This window comes from Schistocerca piceifrons, chromosome X, assembly GCF_021461385.2.
Source record: "Schistocerca piceifrons isolate TAMUIC-IGC-003096 chromosome X, iqSchPice1.1, whole genome shotgun sequence".
Classification (NCBI taxonomy): domain Eukaryota; kingdom Metazoa; phylum Arthropoda; class Insecta; order Orthoptera; family Acrididae; genus Schistocerca; species Schistocerca piceifrons.
The window spans coordinates 791,004,592-791,029,047 of NC_060149.1; the positions used below are offsets into that span (position 1 = coordinate 791,004,592).

At 40.7% G+C, this 24,456-nt stretch overlaps 1 long non-coding RNA gene across 2 annotated transcripts; it reads left to right on the forward strand.

Moving 5' to 3' along the window:
• Positions 1-213: 213 nt before the first annotated feature.
• Positions 214-16,450, forward strand: LOC124722004. Of its 2 annotated transcripts, XR_007006423.1 has the most exons (3): positions 792-812; positions 930-1,041; positions 14,889-16,450. It is a non-coding gene; the product is annotated as an uncharacterized LOC124722004 (long non-coding RNA). The 2 variants fall into 2 exon arrangements; XR_007006422.1 differs by lacking the exons at positions 792-812; positions 930-1,041 and adding an exon at positions 214-622.
• The last annotated feature ends 8,006 nt before the right edge of the window (positions 16,451-24,456 follow it).

Sequence of the window (24,456 nt, forward strand, 5' to 3'; positions counted from 1 at the left end):
CAGGCGGAGTTAAAGTGGTTTCCCACACCAACATTTCAATTTCTACGTTCACACTACAAACAAATTTACGACAAGTGCTACTGCTTTTGACTCTGCTGTACTTTGATTTTCTCTATCAATTGCAGCGCCGAAGACTCGCTATTTATAGGCTACAAGATTGCCGCTCACAACTATCGATAGTTAACGAGTGTCGAACCACTGCAAAGAAATTTATTACACTTGTATTTCCATGGACCTAGCTTTCGTTGAATTAGTCAAATTACTTTGTTTTGCAATATTTGTAAATATGTAATAAAGCGATACAAGTACAGTGTTTGGCGGTGAATCGCACAAGACATTAATGACAGCGAAACAAGGGGACGTGATATAGTTCTCAGAAGTTACCACATCCCATTTGAAGGCGTTGTGAGTATTAACTTTGAAGACGAAATTTTTGGCGAGCGGGAAGATCTGTGTTTGTTATTGTTTTGGTCAAGATAGTAGGTGCTTCGTGGAACTGTAGTGGTAACTCAGCCATAGGCTTCGTGCTGTTCTGAATTATAAGAAACGAAAAGCAGAACGCAAAATGGGTTGCAAAATTGTTGGAGAGAGAATAGGAAACGTAATATACATTGACATTCTGGTAGGCAACTGAGTTGATCAGTTAAAATGATTGTGGTTAGCATATCATATTTTCCCGTAGAATATAAATGTAGAGGATTTATCTAATACTGTGTCGTATGTGCTCAAGCTGCAAGTACAGCGTTGTACTGAGAACGTTATAAACTGCAGATTAGTTTCATAGTTGTAAGTGTATATTAAAGAATACAAAGGTATGTTGTATGCAACTTAGTACTGTTTATATGGTTGATGGAAGGCTTCTTGAAAGTTAACTCTCATTTAAACATTTTGAGTTGTTAAGTAGTGAAGTTCTTGAACTTTATTTTCAGTCACTGAAGTGTTTAACGATGAAACTTGCTAAAAGCAGAAGGTGACATGCAGCTAAACAGTAGATAGTGTGAGAAATTTTTTCATTTGCAAAACAAGACACTGAAGTAGCAGGTAAGGGTTTATGCGGCTTACATTCAGAAAATCAGCGTCTTCAAAATTCGCTGTTTATTATTAATCTTAAGTACCAGTGGGGAGTAAATGGTTTAGGGTGTAAGTATATGAATTTCAGTGTTAGAATAGACAATTTTTAAATCTTAGCTGCGCCGATTAAAAAGAATATGCTGTAGTACAGATTGAATAAAATTGTGCTGTCAGTCTTGTTTGTGGGCCAGTACAGTGAGAAAGATTTCTAAGTGCAAAGCAGGCAGTGCTGACGTTTTTTGGGTTGTACCAAAAAGATGCACACACTGAACAAATGTTCCAACTGTAATGAAGCTTCTTTCTAGATAATTTAGTCCTGTTTCCTTGCCAATTGGCAGTCATTGTCAGTCATCACCTTATCAATATTTGTGAGGCGGAAAGCGAAAAGGGACCTCTTGTCGAAAATTTAGGAATTTGGGTTTTTGTAGTTTTTACATTCAGCATTAAATTCTGTACAACTTGTAAAAAAATCTCTAAATTTGAGGAAGTTATGGCAGGTTGAATATTTATGACATAAAAGAGGTGTTTTGAGATATGGGCTTTTAAAGTTTCACTTTATTATCATTGCTTGACTTTACATATTTAAGAAACAAATTCTGCATATATATTACACTTAAAATGTCCTTTGTCAAGTGGTTTGGAGTTTTTTAAATTAACACTTCACAATAAGTGGATTACTCCCTCAGACCTATGTCACATCAGAGTGTACATACATTTGAAACCAAATAAATTGGCCCCTTGTTGAGAAATATATAGCAAGCCCCGCGCTTATTTTTTTGGCATAATATTTATATTTTTACACTATGTTATGGCATCTTTTGGATCAAATTTTGATCCTGGAGCAATTAATGGCACTAGTACCACAAGAAATTGGAAGTCACAAATCCTCCAAAATAGATTACTGAGATACCATATTTTGTAGTTGCCAAACGACTTGATTTTCTGTTCATAAAAAAAAGTCTGAATGGGGTTAAAGGCACTTTAACAAGAGCGTTTTCACCTCTTCTTTTTTTTACTGGAATATTTGTTTGTTCAGGTTCTTCATCAGGATCTTTACTGTCGCTGACTTGAGTGTCTGGTTCACATTCTGAGCCTACCTCAAGACACATAATGTCTTTGTAGTTCTTTATGCAATAGGTCGTGATGTTTTTAAAATGGTACTGTTTTCGTTGTCTTGTCATGCATGGAGGAATTACTGCAGCAGGAAACCCAGGGTTCATTGTCATTGGGGAAGATGCGATACACACATTCATTTCCATCAATGTCCAATTTGCAATGTACTTGCTGAAAGCTGGTTTTCTGCTGAGATAGTTTGAATTTTCACATTGTGCCTGATGGATTCATTTTTATGTTCGGAAATATTAGTGGCATGTGTTTCTTATGGTCAGAGATTTAATATTAATTTTTTCTTTCTTCTTCAGTTGTGAATAAGATACAGATATTTATGAGTAGCTAACGTTGAACTCAAAGTGGTTGTATTTAGTTATGTGAGGTACTTTGTTAGCATTACTATCCTTCAAGAAATTTAGCCAGTCATATATATTCACAGCAACTTCACCTATTTCATTTCCAACAGCAACAGTTGAGTTAACGTGTGTTGTAGATGTAGATTTCTCAATGCAGTCGGCGAACTCTTGTATGAAATCTTTTCTTTAAAAGTCCAGATGCCCAGTCACATGCAAATTTTGTGTGACCTACTGGCATGAATGACAAAACAGTTCTCTTATTTTTGTTATTACTGATTCTCCGAGCAAGATATCCTAATAAGATATTGTTCTTGTTCTGACCTACACAATTGTCAGCATGAATGAACATTGTCTTCTCCATGACTGTAGTTTTTCAAGTAGTTGTGGAAAAGACTGGCAACAACATTGGATCCCTTTGTTGTTCCTACACTTTCTGGGAGCAGATAGTTTGCTTGTTTGTTCACAGTCTCACACTTAACCCCAAATATTCCTATTCTGAATGGAACAAAGAACTAAATAGGTCCAGGCTGCAACGGGTTACTGGGTATGTAAACCTGCTGGGCCATGTCAAAACCGTAGTGTACACAACTTCTATCACCATCTTCAAAATTTTCCTTAGTCTTTTCGATAGTTTCCTTATAAAACTCACTTTCTTTTGCAACAAGTTGTAGATGGGACCTCATTTTTTCAATAGTTTCCATTTTAGTTTCTTCAGGCACTGATGCCATTGCAGTTCCTCGAGTGAAATGCCGTTGGCAAAATGCACAAAGATGAGATTTGGGCTTCATGACAACTATTTTTGGGCATATCTCTTTCCAAATATTACAGAACACTTTACTTGATACTGGTTTTACGGGCATATCATTTGTAAAGGAAGCCATGTAAGTTTCAAAAATTTTGGCTTTATTAGCACTTGAAGGTAGAAGTTTGAAATTTGCATTAAACTGAGTGCTACTTCTGCCTGGTAAAATTATGGCATGTTGTTCTGCGTAGTTGTGTAAAAACTTTACAACAAACTCTGAATCAGAAAAAGAAGTCACATTCTTAGGAAGTTTTCTTGCATTACCATGAGCTTTGGCAATCAATCCTGTATCATTTTACATTTTTGTTAGAGCGCTTTAGTCTTTTAATTTTAATATTGTTGGAAAACATACAAGTGTTTTTACAAACATGCCGACCTTTTACTTAGTATTTACTTCGGGTTGTTTCCTCTCAGTTTGTACTTTATGTTTACGAGCTGTCAAAGAAGAATCTGAAGTTACACACTGCAATTGGCCTAAAATTATTTGATCTAATGTGTTGACATTGTTCTCATACTGATCAATCTCAGCACATTCATGACGTATTTCCAAATAGTCATCAACTGAACAGTAATTGCACCCGCAACCTGCTTTTAAAAACTCTGAAACGAGAGCATGATCTCTGTCAGCATCAAAAGAGTCAATTAAATTTATGCAGCCATCAGGTCAAAGTCTTCAGCACCATCGTTCTCATCTACAACTTGATCACTATTAACTTTTCATTCTATTTCAATAATAACATTATCAGTAACATTATTTACCTAAGGCTTCATTAAACTTCGGAATGTCTTGTAATAAATAAATACAAGATAGGTTTTTGCTTGTACTGAAAATTTTACTCTTCCGACAAGAGGTCCCTTTTTGCTTTCCGCTTCACATTTACTATCTGAGGCTACTGTCATGTTATTTGCTCAAGGTCAGGTGCTGACGCTACACCCATCTGCTTAGACCTGTGACGTACCTGTGATGTGGATGTTTCAGGTTGCTATTGGAAGAATTTCTGCTGGTTTTCTGCTGAGATAGTTTGAATTTTCTCATTGTGCCTGATGGATTCATTTTTATGTTCGCAAATATTAGTGGCATGTGTTTCTTATGGTCAGAGATTTAATATTAATTTTTTCTTTCTTCTTCAGTTGTGAATAAGATACAGATATTTATGAGTAGGTCATTACTTGTTGCAGTGGGAGATATTTTTGTTTTTATTATATGTTTTATGATGGCGATGAATGAGCCGTAGCCAGTGTTGGCTGGTGACCAGTGCCAAATAGAACCATATAAATCACAGCAGGTTTGTCAGTAAGGTGCTGGCTGCATGGTCTGGATCTGCAACGACTAAAATAATTAGAAGTCGTTGGAAAAAATTATATATATTGTACTTAACTGGTTGTTCAGCATTCTTCTTGGCTTCATACGTATAATTATAAACAGATAGCTATTGAGGCCTCACTTAGGCCATATGTTACTAAGCGCCTTGTTAGAGGTTGCTTCCTATCAGCTGAAGGTTATGCTACTTTACTACTTGATGTTCCGAGCAAGAGTGGATGAGAGCTCGCTAGAAACTTGATACAAGCCGCAGAGCAGCGCTGGTTATGACTCATGGGTACAATGATACTAATACGGACAGCAATCGATAACTTCAACCCCTGACAATTGTGGTATCATACGTTGATACCACATTCCTCCCTCGCAAATCTGCGAACGGCCATTGAATGTGGCTTATGACCGCCACGTGGGGGACGCCATGCTGATGTAGTCGAGGAGGTGGGGAGCCTGACTGCAGGCGAGGCATGCCCACCTACACCCTGCCATTCCGACCAACGGGAGACAGGAAACGCCTGGAAATCTACTCCAGGGTGCACGTCAACATGAGGCATCTGCGCTTCTACAACTATGGGAGCAACCGAAGGGTCGACCTCCATCGGGTCAGGGCACCTGACCGGCATCAAAGACTGGAAATCAGGAAGTGCAGACTGTTCTGTGGCATTGGATGGCGTTGTAACCTGAATTTCACTTTGCCCTATCACAGTTGAAGGCACCTGGTCCGTATGGTCATCTGGTCCCCGCAGCGTTGCTGGCACTGCGGGCGACTCCCCTGTGAGACATGGTATGTGCGCTGGCATGTCATCGCGCGGCAAAGGCGAAGCTACGGGTGCTGGCACCCAGGGGTGAGGAGAGCAAGAAAGAGGGCCCTTCGGGGGCACCCCCGACAGCGCCGACACTGGAAACATAGGGCAAGTGGCAGAGACACCATGGCTAAAGAGACGCATCTGCTTCTAATACCTGGACACCTCACCAGATGGACCTGATATGACAAACATAGCACGACCAAGATGGCGAAGGGTGCACCCTTTCAACCATCGGCGATTGCCGTGGGAATGATGAAAATAGACAATATCATCAGGCAAGATTTTGTGGATCTGCCATGGCAAAGAAACGCGGTGTGGGGGATGCAACAAATGCAGAGTTCTGTGAGGATGACCTTGCAGCGATTCATCTGCAAAGCACCATCGCATGCCTGCGATCAGTACAAAGACAAAAACAACAAAAGAGCATCCTCACGAGAATGAGAGTCAATCAATTTAGACATTTGCGACTTAAATGTCCGAACGAATCTTTCAACGGCTCCGTTCGATTGAGGGGAGAATGGTGCTGAAGTTAAATGCTGAATACCATTAGCTTCACAAAAGGTTTTGAACCCTGCGGACACAAATTGAGGTCCACTGTCAGTGACAATGACTTGTGGCAGACCTTCTATGCTAAATATAGAAGACAAGTGTTTGATGGTAGCAAACAATGCTGATGACATGTGGACAACAGATGGAAAACTGCTAAAAGAATTAACCATCATGCACCCCAAACAGGACAAGCGAAATCTAAATGTAAGCTATTCTGTGGCAAAGTTGCCTTAGGCCAAGAGAAAATTTTCTGAGGTGGTGCGGATTGGTTTTCTGCACACACAGAACAAGAACAACAAATCTTGGGTATGTCAGCAACAATACCAAACCAGGTACGGTGACGGCGAGCTAACTGTTTTGTCTGTACGATACTCTAATGACCTTGGTGAAGAAGTCGTAGCACAGGTGACTTCAAAGAACAAGGAACAATAACACGAGACTGATCGATCTCCGTGCAGAGCAAAATGACACCATGTTGGACAAAAAGTCGTCTGCACAAAAAAAAAAAGACGAACCAATGGATCTTCGATCCAAATTTTAGAAAAAGTAACATAACGCAAAACAACACTTAATACTAGGTTGTTAGCTGTTACTGTGGTTATACAACAAAAGTCAGCAGAAAAACTTTCTACTACATCATCATTTTGCACACCAGTGAACATACAAGCCTGTTCGGAAGAGTCGAACAGCAAGTCTTCAGCTATTGGCTATCTGGGTAACGTGTTGGCGTGGGTTTTCGTAACTCCAAAGATCAAAGCAAGAGCTTCCTTCTCGATCTGCGAGTAGTTACGCTGCGCAGAGGAGAGTAGCTTTGATGCAAATGCAATCAGGCAAGTGCACAAACCAATTTTGTGTGCAAGAACAGCTCCGATCCCAAAATCGGAAGGGTCAACCTTGAGGCCAAGAGGTTATGTACTAGATAACAACGGAGATTTAAGCTGCTGAAAGGCACATTTGCATTCAGGCAGCCAATTGAACGAAACGTTCTTTCAACATAGTCGATGTAACGCTGCTGCAAGAGATGATACGTGAGGCAAAAACTTGTAATAATAATTGAGCTTTCCAAGGATGGATTGTAATTATTTAACTGTCTTGCATGCTGGTAGCTCTGATATTGCTCTTATATGATCCGGACTTGGGTGGATGCCTTGAGAGTTTATTACATGTCCTAAGTAGGATAACTGTTCAGAAAAAAATGTACACCTGTCCTTATTGAGTTTAAGTCCATTCTCATGTAACACTTCAAATAACTGTCTCAAATTATGCAAATGTTCGTGCTGTGTGGAACCAGAAGCTATGATGTCATCTAGGTAATTACACACTGAAGAAATCGATGCACAAAGAGTCTGTAAGTACTGCTGAAATAGTGCAGGTGCAGAGGCTCATCCAAACAGAAGCCTCTTAAATTTGTAGAGACCTAAATGCGTTTTCACGACGAGAATCTTGTGGGATTCGTCATCCACAGGAATTTGAAGATATGCATCTTGCAAATCTAACTTGGAAAAATATTTACCTTCACACATATTGTCAATCAAGTCTTCTGGACGTGGCGTAGGAAATGTTGCAACAACAAGTTGAGGATTGATGGCGGCTTTAAAGTCCATGCACAGTCGCAATTTGCCTGATGGTTTTGTTAAGACAACCGACAGTGAAGCCCATAGTGATGCTGTCACTGGTTCAATCACTCCTTGTTCCTTAAGTGCATGCAGTGTTTTAGCAACTTAATCTAGAAAGCGCATGAGGCTGTGCATTGTCCTTCAATTCAGTATGCGTCTGAAAATTTGTCTCGCGCCCTAAACCTGGCGAAAAAATATCAGCAAACTCTTGACATAGTTCGGAAACACTGTTGGTGGGAACACGTTTAGTGACGGCTAGAATGTCATTGTGCATAATTAAGGAGAATACATCAAATAAATCAAGATCAGGAATGTTTACAGATGAGGGTGAACACAGTACATGAAAAGAAATCACTTGAGTTTGCCCACGGTATGTCGCTGGCAAACTGCCCAGTCCTAAAACCTGATGCTTTGACCACTGTAGGTAGCTAACGTAACATTTGCGTTACTCAATGGAGGTGAACCAAGCAATTCCTAAGTTTTGTGATTCATGAGTGTAACAGAAGCTCCAGTGTCCAACTGAAAAGGGATCATATGATTCTGAATGTTCAAGTTTACAAAAAGGTTGTTCTGCCATCAGCGAAAGATTCGATTCTGAGAAGCAGTGTGCACTGGCTTGTGTTGACAGGCAGATTGTGTGTGATGTGTCTCCTTACGTCGGCTTGCACTGGCATCACAAAGAAAATTCACACACTCGGGCAATGTCACAGGTACTGGAGGCGAATGTACAACATTTATTTCCATTGCTTATGGCTCATTTTGGAAACCTTTCCGGTGGAAGCCACTTTGTCTGGAAATGTAATATGGAGCATTAGATTTTTGTCTTTTGAGGCACACTGCCTGGACATGTCCCTTCTTGTTGCAAAAATGGCACACGGCGTTGTGCGATGGGCAGTTCTGGTGTGAGTGCTTTTTAAGTACATTGCGGACATGAGCGCAAAGCAGGCGGCTTCTGTCGGCGCATAACAGGTCTCTTTTTCCTGGAAGTGAATTGGGCAGGCGTGCACCGAGCCGGTACAGCATCATGTATGTGTGATGCGCGTGCAGCCAGCTTGCTAACCTGACAGACAGCGGGAGGCGATTCAAAAGAATTTGCAGCAAAATCCAAAGTGTCCTGCCTGTCCAAAATGTCCAACACTTGTTCTAAAGTGGGGTTGGATAATTTAAGAATTTGCTTTCTAATGCGTGTGTCTGACACGTTTTGCACAATAGTGTCCTGTACCATGGTGTTAGAATATGGTATGCCACAAGAATATGAAAAGCCACAGTTGCGAGTGAGGCCTTGCAAAGTGGCTACCCACTCACGGTAATTCTGCTGAGGTGCACGTTTTGTGTGGAAAAATTTGTACTGCTGAGTGACAACATTCACACTTTCCTTGTAATAATCAGTTAATTCCTGAACAAGTTCTTCGAAACTGTGCTGATCTGGAGAACTTCTCGGGAAGAGTTTGAGGAGAATGTGGTATGATGCCACGCCAACACAAGATAAAAGCACATGCAGCCGTGTTTTACTTTGGATGTCATATTCAGCAAGGTGGTGTGAAAACTGTACGTGTCACTCCTGCCAGCTTTCCACGCCGAAGTCAAATGCGCGAAACGGCGGGGCTGTGACCTGCTGTACGGCCAGCTCCTGTGCTGCCGGTATTTGTGGCACAGCTTGTTGTTGTCCCTGGACGAGCAGTCCCAATGTGTGTAGTAGTGCGTTGGGCTGTTGATTCTGTAATCGTAACAGTTCTGCCTCTGGATTTGCCATCACAACGAAAGCAAATAATCACGAACGGGAGTAGGAAAAAATGTCATATCACACCATGCGGAGAGGATGGGTGGCACAGCCGGGTATATAGTCTGTAAACATGTATAAATAGGCTGCTGTCACTGTTTCACTTTCCAAAAAATCTGTACCTTTAACCTTGTCGCCAATTGTTATGACGACGACGAACGAGTCGTCGCCAGTGTTGACTGGTGGCCAATGCTAAATACGAGGGCCGTTCAGAAAGTAACCTCCGGTTGATTTAAAAAAATACACCAAGTTAAATAAAAATATTTTAATATATACATCTTACAACTACATATTTGCACTATTTTTCTACATAGTCTCCATAGTGATTGAGGCACTTATCGTATCTCTTCACAAGCTTTGAAATTCCTTCTGCATAAAAATCACCCGCTTGTGCCTGGAGCCAGCCTGTGACCGCATCTTTGAGCTCTTCGTCGTCATCAAACTGCTGTGACCCGAGCCATTTCTTCAAATGCATGAAGAGGTGATAATCACTTGGCACCAGGTCTGGGCTGTAAGGTGGATGGTTGATAACGTCCCACTTGAAGGACTCAAGAAGGGCCGTTGTTCTGCGAGCAGAGTGAGGACGGGCGTTATCGTGCAAAAAAACGATACCGGAAGTCAGCATACCACGGCGTTTGTTCTGTATAGCCCGTCGTAACTTTTTTATTGTTTCACAGTACACGTCTTGATTAATGGTCATACCACGTTCCATGAATTCAACCAACAACACCCCTTTGGCATCCCAAAACACCGTTGCCATCAGTTTTCTGGCAGAAAAATCTTGCGAGGCTTTTCTTGGTTTGGTAGGCGAATTTGAATGTGCCCACATCTTTGATTGTTCTTTTGTCTCAGGGTTCACGTACTTAATCCAGGTTTCGTCACCGGTCATGATTCTGTTTAACAATGGCTCTCCTTCGTCCTCATAACGTGACAGAAAGTCTAATGCAGAGGCCATTCTTTGAGTTTTGTGGTGGTCGGTAAGAATTTTGGGCGCCCATCGTGCACAGAACTTACGGTAACCCAATCTTGCTGTCACTATGTCGTACAAGAGAGTCTTAGAAATCTGTGGAAAACCAGTAGACAACTCCGACATTGAGAAACGTCGATTTTCACGAACTTTTGCATCAACTGTCTGAACGAGTTCGTCAGTCACCAATGATGGTCTACCACTCCTCTCTTCATCATGAACGTTTTCTCGTCCACTTTTAAATAAACGTACCCATTCACGGACAACTCCTTCACTCATAACTCTTGGTCCGTACACGGCACAAAGCTCACGATGAACAGCTGCTGCAGAATATCCTTTGGCCGTAAAAAACCTTATGACAGCACGCACTTCACATTTGGCGGGGTTTTCTATTGCAGCACACATTTCAAACTGCCACAAAAACTAAACTAGCGCAGGTACGACGTTCACTCGACCACGGCTTGATGCCGACTGACCTGTTGAGTGCGTGAACGCACAGATGGCGTCGCTACTCCCCCCCACAACCCGCACTGTGACCAATCGGAGGTTACTTTCTGAACCGCCCTCGTAGAAACATATAAATCACAGCAGGTTTGTCAGTAACGTCGATAACGTGCTGGCTGAATGGTCTGGATCTGCAACGACTAAAATAATTAAAAGTCGTTGGTAAAAAAATTATATATATTGTACTTAACTGGTTGTACAGGATTCTTCTTGGCTGCATACATATAATTATAAACAGATAGCTATTGAGGCCTCGTTTGGGCCATATGTTACTAAGTGCCTTGTTAGAGGTTGCTTCCTATCAGCTGAAGGCTTTACTACTTGATGTCCCGAGCGAGAGTGGATGAGAGCTCGCTAGAAAGTTTTTTTTCTTGTCAGTGTGTGGTAATTGTGTTGGACTGTGATTGGTTGATATCATGGTTAATGATGTACCATTAGAATATGTTTCTGATATTAGTCATGTGGGCATGGTTTGGTTTGTTGTGCTGTGGTCTTTGCATTAGGTAGAGTAAATGAAAGTGTGGAAAATAGATTTTAGCATTTGAGTGTGTTTCTTTTTGTACAGTGGGCTTTGTTTTTTGGTGCTATATAGGTCAATTTGTGTCATCGGGTTTTGGAGTTGGTTGCAAGTTCACGATATCAAGACCTTTGCTGGAGGATTATGGGTGAAGTGAAATTTGCAACACCATGTTTTAGAGTTGTATGTTGGTTCCTGGTGTCGAGGGCTTTGTTGGAGCTATGTAGGTGAAAATTGTGGTGTTGAGTTTTTTAGTTGTGTATGAGTTACTGGTATTGTAGTCCTCATTTGAGGTATCGAAATTTACAACACCAATAGATTTTGTTTTTGTAATTTTTTTGTGTTAAATTTTGAGGATTTCATGTTCTTGATTTTTGGGCAACTATTTGTTTTGCTGTAATGTCATTATTCTTACTGTCATATATTTGTCCGCGTCCGAAACCACCTCTGTCATTGAGTTCTCCTGTCAGTTTCATTCTGATGTTGGAGTTAAATACTTCACATGTTATTTATGTTTGTTTGCAGTTGTAATAAGTGATGTCATGGTCACCGTATTGTATGTGCTTGAAATAGTTTAAACCATGTTGATGACGCTACTGTTCAAAACAGGTGGGTGGAGTCATGATTTTGTTTTGCCAATCTACCTTTTATAATAGTTAGAGCAGTAGATCCCTTTATATAGACTGATTTTGTTCTTCAGATATAGTTTGTGTGTCTAACTAGAAATAATGCTGTGTTCCAAGGATCATTGGTCTGTTTGTACCAAAATGGTGTAGGTTACATTGGTTTTACACTCTGTGTCTTCTGTGTCTACATTCTAGCTACTTACAGATTAGCAGCTAGCTCACTGGCTGAAAAGTAATAATAATGAACATTTTGGTCGCTGTCACTGCTCATGTTACTGTGAAGGAATATTGACATTTAGTTCTAAATAGCCCAAGCAATCTTAGTCTTATGCCACAAGGTTTTTGTTAAATACCTCTCTTCAGGCAGATGTTGCCAGAAGAAGCAATTTCAGTTCAGGTTTAAAATTGTGTAAAGGTTTCCAGCAGCCAGGCACCTTTGATTTTATTCTTCAGTTTCTATTTACCATGACCGGTTTTGAATTCACAAGCTGATTTATTATCAGATGGGACATATTTATTGCATATTTCCAGCATTGTTGTGGCTCATGTAGCTATGGCCAGAGAACAAAACATGCACACACTGAATGTAGTGAGAAGTACGTACGGTTCACGCCTGGCCACAGCTGCACCACTCCAGCAGTGCTGCAAACATGCACCATCTGATGATAAGGCAACAGTTGGCTCTCCCCATCCTGTGCATCATACTGCACCTGAGAATGCTGTCTGGTGGGTAAAAAAAAAAAAAAAATTAGTCATTATAGTGGGCATATAGGTGTCAAGAAAGAACTGTAGTGTGGCTGTGAAAAATCAGTTCAAGCTGAACTGTGATCTGCACCATCAATACAAGTCAGAGATCTAACTTAGGAATTATATCCTATGGTGTGAAGATATTTGAGAAGCTCCCATCTAACATACAGCAAGTAATTGGTTATCTCAGCCAATTAAAAACATTCCTGGTGATGTCTCCTTCCACTGCTTATTTTAGTGCAAGGGTTTGATTCCTCCTTTAGATGGATGGCAAGTAGTATGTTGTAAACTATCCTGTGTAATAACAGATTTAGGTTACTATTTTCTTTGAAAAATACTTTATATTAATTAAGTAAATATTAAGTTCCTGTTATGACAGTCTGCAGCTACCTAACGTAACTGAAGTAACAGCAGCTTTCTTTCTAATTCATTAGAACACTTTTAACTGGCAGAGACAGAACTATTATTAAGCAGAAATGTAGGGCTTAAGCAATGTTTGGTTGTTTACTTGTTCCATAGCCCTGTAAGTTCACCTTCTTGGTGGGATGTAAAGAACATGGTGAATGAGTAGAAGGAATCACTATTCTTTCGAAATTGTGATGGTTTATTTATGTCAAGCCATGTTAGTAAATGTATATCTTGTGAAGGAGCTGTTAGAATGTGTGACGTTTGCCTGCTTTATTTCTTCCTTGATAGTCCTCTGTGTCGGTGTGCTGCAAGGTTATACTAGCTGAAAGATAGTGGGTGGAAGCTCAACACTGACCACTGTAAATGATGTAGCCAACAGTTGCACAATTGCGATTCACAGTTCTTTACTTTCACTGTTCACAACCTGCCCAATATTACACAATTATATGGCGGATTAACTATGGGTTAATGTTGAAAAGCCTCATTAATAGGTTGCAGGCAACATCAGCATATTGCTGCAATAGTTAGCCACTGAATATCTATGAGCAGTAAAAACCTAACTAGGCAGTTCTTGCAGAATAATACAATGTGTGTGACACTATTTCTCAAATAAATTGAACAGACATTGTCATTAATTGTTCCAACACATGGCTTATTTGTGTTACACTTATTCCACTGTTAAGTTGATGGATTGTTGTTAATTTAACGAATACATAATTCCTGTCTGAAAATCGGCTGTGGACTGACTGTCTCAGCACCAAAAATCAGTTTTTTGTATATCCCCACAATAATAGGCACTGAAGCTTTACATTTTCACTGTTTAAGTTACAGAAATTACAATTAAAATTTAACTCATTCTTTTTAGTAGTTCCTTCTACCACACAGATTAGGCCGAATCATTTGTTTAAATAATGAAATTAATATAGTTACACAAACAATACTTTTGACAAACCTGGTAATTATTTTGGAATTAATTAAGGGCTGACTTTGCTAATATGTTTTTGAATAGAGCCAAATAGATACTTTAAGAATCTGAGTAGTTTTTCTTCCAAATGTTTATATTTACTACAGAATTTATATTTGTTTATAAGTCAACAATAGAATCTGTCACAAAACAATTACTGATTTTACCCTATAACAAAAATTTAACTAGGAGCGGTCAAAATAAATTAGGAAATTAATTACATATACAAAAGTAGGCACAAAATTAGACCTCGTGCTATATTCCTTAAGACGGAGGGCCAGCATTTCTCTTTTATGGAAATGCAGATTATATTCATAGATGTAAAGGTAACTAGGTAAAAATTAAAATAAATGTAATTTAAGGAGGCAGGTGGAAAAATAAGAGACGAAGTAAAGAGATCCCAGCTTGCTTCGTCACAAATGCTTAAGGCCTTAAAGATGCTCCTATAAAATGATTCTTGGTAAACACTAGCATCACTGTCCGCAGCTGCCCATTTGCGTTGTTAATGCAACATGTTATCATATTAGCTGATTATATGCTTCACCATTTGACAGCTTAATATTTGCTCAAATGCAGCAGTTTTCACTCCTAGGTGCTTCATTGGCAATGGAGTGGTGTACTCTACACACAAAATTCATGTTACTAATCAGTACATACTTAATTCTTTTCTAATTTGACATACAGTAATGTTATTCTACTTATGTTTGTTCTTTTCACTCATTCAGTATATCTTTGATTTATTTTCAGAAAGATATCGCAAATTCAATAGTACCACAACAGAACAACTACAGGAGCGAAATGTACACCTCGCCACTCTAAATTGGGGCCCAGCTCATCGCAAGACTGCAGAAGAACGTCTCTGTGAAATAGGATACCCTGGACCATATTTAAGCTCTTATGGGGTGTGATGGTTACAGAAACATCCGCCAGCTTGTCACAAGCTAGTAATGTTGGTGACTGGGCTGAGGATGCTGTTTTGATCAAGACTGACCCACATCTCGTTTTGGACAATCCCTCCACCACTCCAAATGCTCCACAAAAAACTGAGGCTTCATTGTCATGAAAGATTGCCCATCAGCTCTCGAACATACGAGGTACCGTGGCGAATAAGTTCCGCTGCCATCCTTCGCCTGATGTTCCTTCCATGGTGTGGCCAAGAAGGGGAACGATTTGGCGTCGCACTTCTGTGCGTTTAATTGAACTTGTGATCGCTTAGAGACTGCTAGTGTTTCACCACCACCAGCAAGAGATGGACTACGCTTGATCGCGTGTCATTCGCCCTGATGCCACCCACTCAGACCAAGGACACTACCCACAGGTGCCACCTAGCCACAGCAAAGGCCACCTGGCAGGACGGCCATTGCCAGACGTCCCGATGCCGGGGGATGGGTATCTACCCCTTGGCATACGAGGGGATTTAATGGCGCAGGCATGAGCAGAGTGATCCCTGTGTGGTCAGGGGGCTACAACCAACACGGTACATGGCGGCCCCACCACAACAGACTGGCTACCGTGCTGGATATCAGGTGCAAAGAAATCCGTGGTCATCGTCGACACAGAAAGCGACACTGCACAATGCATGGTGGAAAACACATCCAGGAAGGTGTCCTCGTCCAAGAGATGGGGAATGAGCGGGACTGAGATGCGACAATGAGGAAGTGGGCTAAAGATTTCAATGCACGATGGACATTATGCACCATGTAAGGCTCCCTTCCCCAATTGGCTTGATCTTCAGGGAAAATTTTGAAGAATGGTGTTCGAAACCCTACAGGGGACCGTCACATAAAGGCCGAAACGTGGGAAACTCCTTTTAATCGCCTCTTATGACAGGCAGGAATACCTAGGGCCTATTCTTACCCCCGGATGTGCAGGGGGAGAACCATCAGTGATTTCACCATACAGGCAAAGCAAAGATGACTGATGTGAATCTTCTACTTACTATCTAAACATTTTGGGGATGACTGGAAGAGCATAGGCGATTTAGATTTCTGTGCAAGCTTCATTGGTGCAGTTCCTATTGTAACTGGCAGTGAGGAAGGGGTTTGTACATCAGCTTGTGGTTGCTTGAAAGGAACATGAGGACCTTACCAAATATTAAGAGAAACCAAAAGAATGGCCATTCTCAAGATTCTATAAATCAAAATATTTACCAGAAAGACATGCTGAGTTTGATATGAAATGATTAATGTGACCATATTTATTGTGTAATAAAAATGTTTTCAAAGACAAATGGCACCAAAAAGGACATCATTAACACTATTATTGTACAATAGTAACAAAAATAAATACTTAGTTATGTATTTGCCTCATTAATTTTTTTTATTTTTATATTTGTATTTAGTCATGGCGTATTAAGACTGACGCATTTTCCTTAAATATGAAGAACAGAATTGCAAAATTGATTTCACTCTTTCATGTTTCTAGAAGTACATTTCAAACATAACAACTTCACATTTTAAAATTTGTGAAAAATTTCCCAGGTTACAGGTAATGAGTTTTTTGTCATTATGCAATTTGAAATGATGCTCCCCAGTTACACGTAGTGGACAATTTCATAAGACAATGAATTCACGGGCAATGAACATAAGTACATTCTCTCAAAGAATGCATTTTGGATCTTCGGCATTAGTATCTAACTGCATAGATAGCAAATTGAGCCAGATATAGCTTACTGTTGATGTTATTTTTAATGTTGCTGGAAAATATTACAGTGTTACTGACAGATAACTACAGGTAAGTTCTTAAATATGCATGGCAGTGTTGTTCCAATTTGATGGGCATTTGGATGCCAATTTGAATTTCACTCATCTCCTGTAACATCAACCTCAATGACATGCAGAGAATGCATCTACATCATAATTATCTAATAAATGAGATATTTCATGAGACTTTTAGGGGTGCCACTGAATGGGATGAGGGCTTGTGGGAAGTAATCATCACGAATAGTTTAGTAAAATTTCCACGGGCATTATGAATTAACCCCATGCTAATATACAAATGGAGTAACCAATTTCAAATGAGATGTTTACCCTGTTTTTATTTTTCAAGGTAACTGCCACAAGACGTACATTCTTCCCAGACTACTCACCGTGCCATTTCTTCCTGTGTGGACCTCAAGGGCATAGACCATAATCCTTGATTTCTAACAACCGAATTGAGAAAGTGCACCACCACAGTTAATGGAAATGTTAGACTATATCTGCTAGAAAGAACTCGGGGAAAAAATGGGACTAAGACTTTAACACCTGTGATGTTTCTAATGGGTCTCATACCTGGTACCTCACACATTTCAAATTCTCGTTACAGAGATAATGTTAGGATAACGTATTTCTTTGTTTATTTTAGATGAAAATATGGCCTTCCACAACTTCCAGTTTCTGTTCACCTTATACACTGAAGTGACAGAAGTCATGGGCTATCCCCTAATATATTGTCAGACCACCTTCTGCCTGACGTAGTGCAGCAACTTTATGTGGCATGGATTCAGAAAGTCATTAGAAGTTTCCTGCAGAAATATTAGCCATGCTGCCTCTACAGACACCCATGATTCTGAAAGTGTTGCTGGTGCAAGAGTTTGTGCACAAACTGACATCTTAATTTTGTACCGTAAGTGTTTGATGGGATTCATGTCAAGTGATCCAGGTGGCCAAATCATTTGCTCAAATTGTGTAGAATATTCTTCAAATTAATCATGAACAGTTGTGGTTTGGTGATATGGTCAATTGTCATCCACAGAAATGAAGTCCATAAATTGTTGCAAATGGCCTGCAAGTAGCTGAACATAACCATTTCGTCAACCATTGGTTCAGCTGGACCAGAGGATCCAGTTCAGTCTGTGTAAACTCAGTCCACGCCATTATGGAGTCACAAACTGCTTGCACAGTGCCTTGTTGATAACTTGGGTCCATGGCTTCATGGGGTCTGCACCACACTAGAATCCTACCTTCAGCTCTTACCAACTGAAACAGGGACTCATCTGACCTGGCTACAGTTTTCCAGTCATCTAGGGTCCAATCAATGTGGTCATGAGCCTAGGAGAGGCACTGCAGTCTATATCGTGCTGTTAGCAAAGGCACTCTTGTCAGTTGTCTCCTGCCATAGCCCATTAACACCAAATTTCACCATGCTGTCCTAATGAATTCATTCATCATGTCCCACAACAGTTTCTGCAGTTATTTCATGCAGTGCTGTTTGTCTGTAAGCACTCACAACTCTATGCCGCATTTCTCAAGAATGTATACCGAGTTCCTTTAATACTTTGTTCTTATCTTCCTCCCTCATTCTTTCTTCCTCTTGTCTACTAACAGCTTATCTTATTAAGAAAGAAAATGTATGCACCGAGACACTGGAATCTCCATTAATATGATGACTGCCATGAGGTCATAGCAGAGCCTCACCCCTAACACTGTGTGCCTGGTTTGGCCTGGTGGTGATGCATGTGGCAGTCAACATGTTAGTCACACACACTATTAAGACATTTTTTTATTTCTTCCCCTCCTCTCCCCTCTCCACCTCTAAGGAACTATACATCTTTTAGCAGAAGTTCCTTAACATTTTTCCTCATACTTGCCACTTATCCTAATTTTCTTACTAACATTTATGGCAGTGAAATTGATGATCTTGAAACCTCCACCACCAATAAAAATTTATTCACAGTGCTAGAAAAGACATAAAATAACAGTTTACAATGCTTGCACTTCAAGATGACAATCACTTGAAATGATGTCATGTAGCTGACCACACATTTCATGTCTTAAAGAAGTTAGACTTCACATCTTGCAAGACTGGCATGGAACTTCAATTAATTTCCTCCTGAATTTGGTCCTTCATTTCCTGGAGCGGTGTTTGGTGGGTCTACTGGAAGATCTGAGATTTCAAATGACCCCAAAGGAACAAATTACATACTGGAAGGTCAGGGGATCTTGGAGGCCAGGAAATGTCCCCACTGTTGGAGATCAGATGACCAGGAAAGATGTTCTGTAGCATGTTAATGGAATGCTGCAAGGTATGGTCTTGTTGAAAGAATGTCTCTAAAGTTACAGGAAGATCAGGAATTTGTCACATTAGGGTGTGTTTCACTATGTGAACATAATGTTTTGTATTCATGGTACCGGCATTAGCACAGTTGTCTTAGAAAAAATAGCACCCAACAATTCCAAACATTAATATACTGCACCACACCACCACTTTATGACTGAAGTTGTGTTTCATGAAGCATTTCAGGATTTTCACATGATCAGTCGCTGAAGTTTTGCTTGTCAGCAAAGCCTGACACCTCATCATTCATGGTCAGATTGTTGCACAGACGTGGGTGGTGGTTCTTGAACCCCAAAAATTTCTGGTGAAAGAATAGTATTTTCAGGAGCTCATTTGCATCAGTTTTTTTGCACTATCTGAATTTTATATAGGTAGTTTTGCAGTTCTTTGTGCTATATTCACCACACACTGCAATCTGTTGCATTAAGTTTCAGCACATGCTTTTGTGCAGAATGCCTGGAATTTTGGCTGAAGGCTTCTTCCATTCTTGCAACATTCTCTAGTGTACACATCCATTTTGCACTTCCATCCCTCTTTTGCACCTCATCACCCATTTCCTCAAAGTTCTGTACCTGTACTTTGATAGCATGTGCTGATGGGACAGGGGCATGACTTGCGAGATTGTAATGAGTACAAAAAACACACTGCATAGCTGCTTAGTTGTCATTTTTGGAAATCACCTTTGTGGCAACAACACATTGTTCACTGGCCATGATGGCATCTCCACTGAACATAAATATCAGGGTCAGTGGCATCACTCCCGTTTTGTGATTCCTACTTCCAGTGTTGCCAAATCTCTCATTTCACTGCCGCACCTGTTGTTTGTTATTTTACCTTTCATATCCAAAGCTAAAGAACCAATGCATGTGTATAAGACTTTGATAAGTGCATCAAGTGATCTTCAGTGGTTTCAGTTGTAGTTTTCATGTTCATGTTTCATTAATATTCCTGATGCACACTTAATTGTGAGATCATAATGCAATGGACAATATGGAGATACTACTATACCTGAAAAATAAACTTACTTCCTTACTACTTTATTTTCCAAGAGGCTAAATTACTGCCTCAGATTAATTTTACAAATAGTTAGCAAAGTTTGTGTCAAATGTTATCAAACAGTGTTTTTTCCAAAGATTGTAGCCAGTGGATTATACTCTCAGCCAATATTGCAAGTTATTTTTACTCTCTGCATAGGACATTACATTACTATGAAATAAACACAAGTGACCATGCTCAACTTACAACATTAGTCTTCCTTCTTCTCTGACTTTTGAACTATGAAAATGAAATGTGCATATGGCATATTTTGCCTGGGGTACCCTTTCAGAGAGTTTGTCAGCTGCAAGTAGTTTTAGTTGATTTCATTTTGATGACTTACATGCCGGTATTGATGAGGACAAAACAATACCCAGTCCCTAAGCAGAGGAAATTGCTGACTCTGCTGGTAATCAAATCCAGGCCCCTTAAATGGCATTCAGCTACACTGACCACTAAACTATGAAGGTGGGAGTGAACTATGAAATGCAGTTTAAAAAAAGTTCATAATTGAAGTATCAAAAATTTCAGTTATATGCTTAAAATAATTAGACATCACTTTTGATTATAGATCTTCACAGTTAATAGTTTACAAGGTATGTCCACAAAGCAAGTTCCATTTGGTTATATAAAACAAACGTGCACAGACACAGAAAAAATATTTATTGTAAAAAATCTACAACTGTTAAACTACTTTTTTACATAGCTTCTAAAATTTTGTAGACACTTGGCATACAAAATCTTGTGCCATGGTATGACTTCTTCATAGAAGGTTGCCACCTGTGTATTCAACTACACTCCTGGAAATTGAAATAAGAACACCGTGAATTCATTGTCCCAGGAAGGGGAAACTTTATTGACACATTCCTGGGGTCAGATACATCACATGATCACACTGACAGAACCACAGGCACATAGACACAGGCAACAGAGCATGCACAATGTCGGCACTAGTATAGTGTATATCCACCTTTCGCAGCAATGCAGGCTGCTATTCTCCCATGGAGACGATCGTAGATATGCTGGATGTAGTCCTGTGGAACGGCTTGCCATGCCATTTCCACCTGGCGCCTCAGTTGGACCAGCGTTCGTGCTGGACGTGCAGACCGCGTGAGACGACGCTTCATCCAGTCCCAAACATGCTCAATGGGGGACAGATCCGGAGATCTTGCTGGCCAGGGTAGTTGACTTACACCTTCTAGAGCACGTTGGGTGGCACGGGATACATGCGGACGTGCATTGTCCTGTTGGAACAGCAAGTTCCCTTGCCGATCTAGGAATGGTAGAACGATGGGTTCGATGACGGTTTGGATGTACCGTGCACTATTCAGTGTCCCCTCGACGATCACCAGTGGTGTACGGCCAGTGTAGGAGATCGCTCCCCACACCATGATGCCGGGTGTTGGCCCTGTGTGCCTCGGCCGTATGCAGTCCTGATTGTGGCGCTCACCTGCACGGCGCCAAACACGCATACGACCATCATTGGCACCAAGGCAGAAGCGACTCTCATCGCTGAAGACGACACGTCTCCATTCGTCCCTCCATTCACGCCTGTCGCGACACCACTGGAGGCGGGCTGCACAATGTTGGGGCGTGAGCGGAAGACGGCCTAACGGTGTGCGAGACCGTAGCCCAGCTTCATGGAGATGGTTGCGAATGGTCCTCGCCGATACCCCAGGAGCAACAGTGTCCCTAATTTGCTGGGAAGTGGCGGTGCGGTCCCCTACGGCACTGCGTAGGATCCTACGGTCTTGGCGTGCATCCGTGCGTCGCTGCGGTCCGGTCCCAGGTCGACGGGCACGTGCACCTTCCGCCGACCACTGGCGACAACATCGATGTACTGTGGAGACCTCACGCCCCACGTGTTGAGCAATTCGGCGGTACGTCCACCCGGCCTCCCGCATGCCCACTATACGCCCTCGCTCAAAGTCCGTCAACTGCACATACGGTTCACGTCCACGCTGTCGCGGCATGCTACCAGTGTTAAAGACTGCGATGGAGCTCCGTATGCCACGGCAAACTGGCTGACACTGACGGCGGCGGTGCACAAATGCTGCGCAGCTAGCGCCATTCGACGGCCAACACCGCGGTTCCTGGTGTGTCCGCTGTGCCGTGCGTGTGATCATTGCTTGTACAGCCCTCTCGCAGTGTCCGGAGCAAGTATGGTGGGTCTGACACACCGGTGTCAATGTGTTCTTTTTTCCATTTCCAGGAGTGTATGTGGTAACATGTTCTTTTAGCTTGTCATTATCATTGAAGTGTTGACCATCAAGGACAGATTTTAGGTGTAAGAAGAGAGCTAGGAGCAAGGTCTGGGCTGTACAGAGGCTGTACAGAGAGATCAAATGCATCCCAGAGAAATTCCCATAAGAGCTGTGAGTTGGGGGAAAAAACACCACCTTTTGACAGTAATCCTTGGCGCTTGTTCTGTATTGCACGGCACAATTTCTTGATGGTCTCTCCGTAACCATGTGCATTGATTTCTTACCATGAGGCCAATCAATCAATCAGCAAAACGCATTTTCTGTCCCAAAAAAACGGTGCACATGACTTTTAGAGGTGTCAAGATTTGCTTAGGCTTAACCTTAACCTTTTTGGGGATGAAGTGTGCCTCCATTCCATTGATTGCTGTTTTGTTTCAGGGGTGTCTTACATTACCCAAGTTTCATCCCCCATGACTATCCGAGAAAGAAAACCATCGATTTCTTCACTGTAGTGTGTCAAAAACTGAAGTGCACTGCCCATCCTTTGTTTTTTGTGTTGTTCAGTAAGAAATTTGGGTACCCAACATGAGCAAAGTTTCCGAAATTTCAGTTTTTCAGTAACAATTTCATGAATTAGTGATAGTGAGATTTGCAGAACTTTCATAGCAAGGGCACTAAGTGTAAACTTATGGTTGTGCTTAATCTTCTCTTCAGTTGTGTGAACCAGTTCATCAGTAACCACAGACGGGCGTTCACTCCATTCTTCATCGTGAACTTGATCACGTCCTTCATTGAACAGTCTGACCCATCTTCTAACCATTGAATCACTCATAGCATTTTGTCCATAAACCTCACAGATTTGCCAATGAGTTTCCTTTGGTTTAACTTTCTTTGCATTTAGAAAATGAATTGCAGATCTGATTTCACACGCAACGGCATTTTCAATTATGGCTGACATTATAAAGAAGCACTACAAAGCACATGTCGGCAGAAGCAATTTGAAAATGGCTTATATGTCTTCTCATTGAGGCAGAGTAACTGCCGTGCATGCTCAGAACTGCGATGGTAGCGCTGCCGCAGATAGAAATAGAAACGGAACTTACTTTGTGGACTACCCTCGTATTATTCAGTGTGGTCATTTAAAGATACAGAAGGGATGAAATTATCATGACTAGACTTTTGAAAATATATTTCTGATTTATCTGAAACAACTCTGTCTCTTTCTAGTAATTCTACTTTTTTAATAAAAATAAGGAAATGTGATTCTTGGATTATCTTAGAAGAGAATTTACAATAAGCACTGTAACTACACACACCTCAAGTGGAGGGTCATTACTACAGTAGCACCAGCAATGCCTGAATGATAAATTCTGATTTAAAGACACTGTAGTTAGGTCACTATTCCTATTTAATTCCATTCTTTGATGTGGCCAGTATTCATGAAGAACATATTTCTGTTAGTCTAATGTGATATTTTATAGTTTTAAATGAATGAAATGGTAGTTACATCCCTAAAATAAAATTGTGGTGTACATACAGAAGGGAAAAAGCAGGGTTAATAGCACTGGGGGGAGATTAAAATATTGCTTCTTTGGATACAGCGCATACAAAATAATACCAGTTTTTAAATTTTTCATAAAACTCAGTTTTTAAACTAAATATAGCATCACCTGGTTCCTTTAGCGGCTCTGAGGAAGTACATGAACAATGAAAATGGTACAGTTTTAAGAAAATCTGCACAGGAAAGAAATATTTTATGTACATCATGTTCCTAGCCAAGCATGTTACTCATATTCACTATCCATCAGAACTGCTAAAAACAGTTAAAGTTCAGCGCACAGATTATTCCTCGCTGATAAGCTCGGCAATATTTACAGTTAACAGTGACTAAAATAGCTTTTTATGGATTTAAAACTTTTATTCAGTCATAGTCAGAGGAACAATACAATTCGTTTCTACATCTTATGTTCTCAAAGTCTCACACTATTTACTGACAACAGAAGTAAAACTATGCATCTTTCCACAGTATAGTTAACACC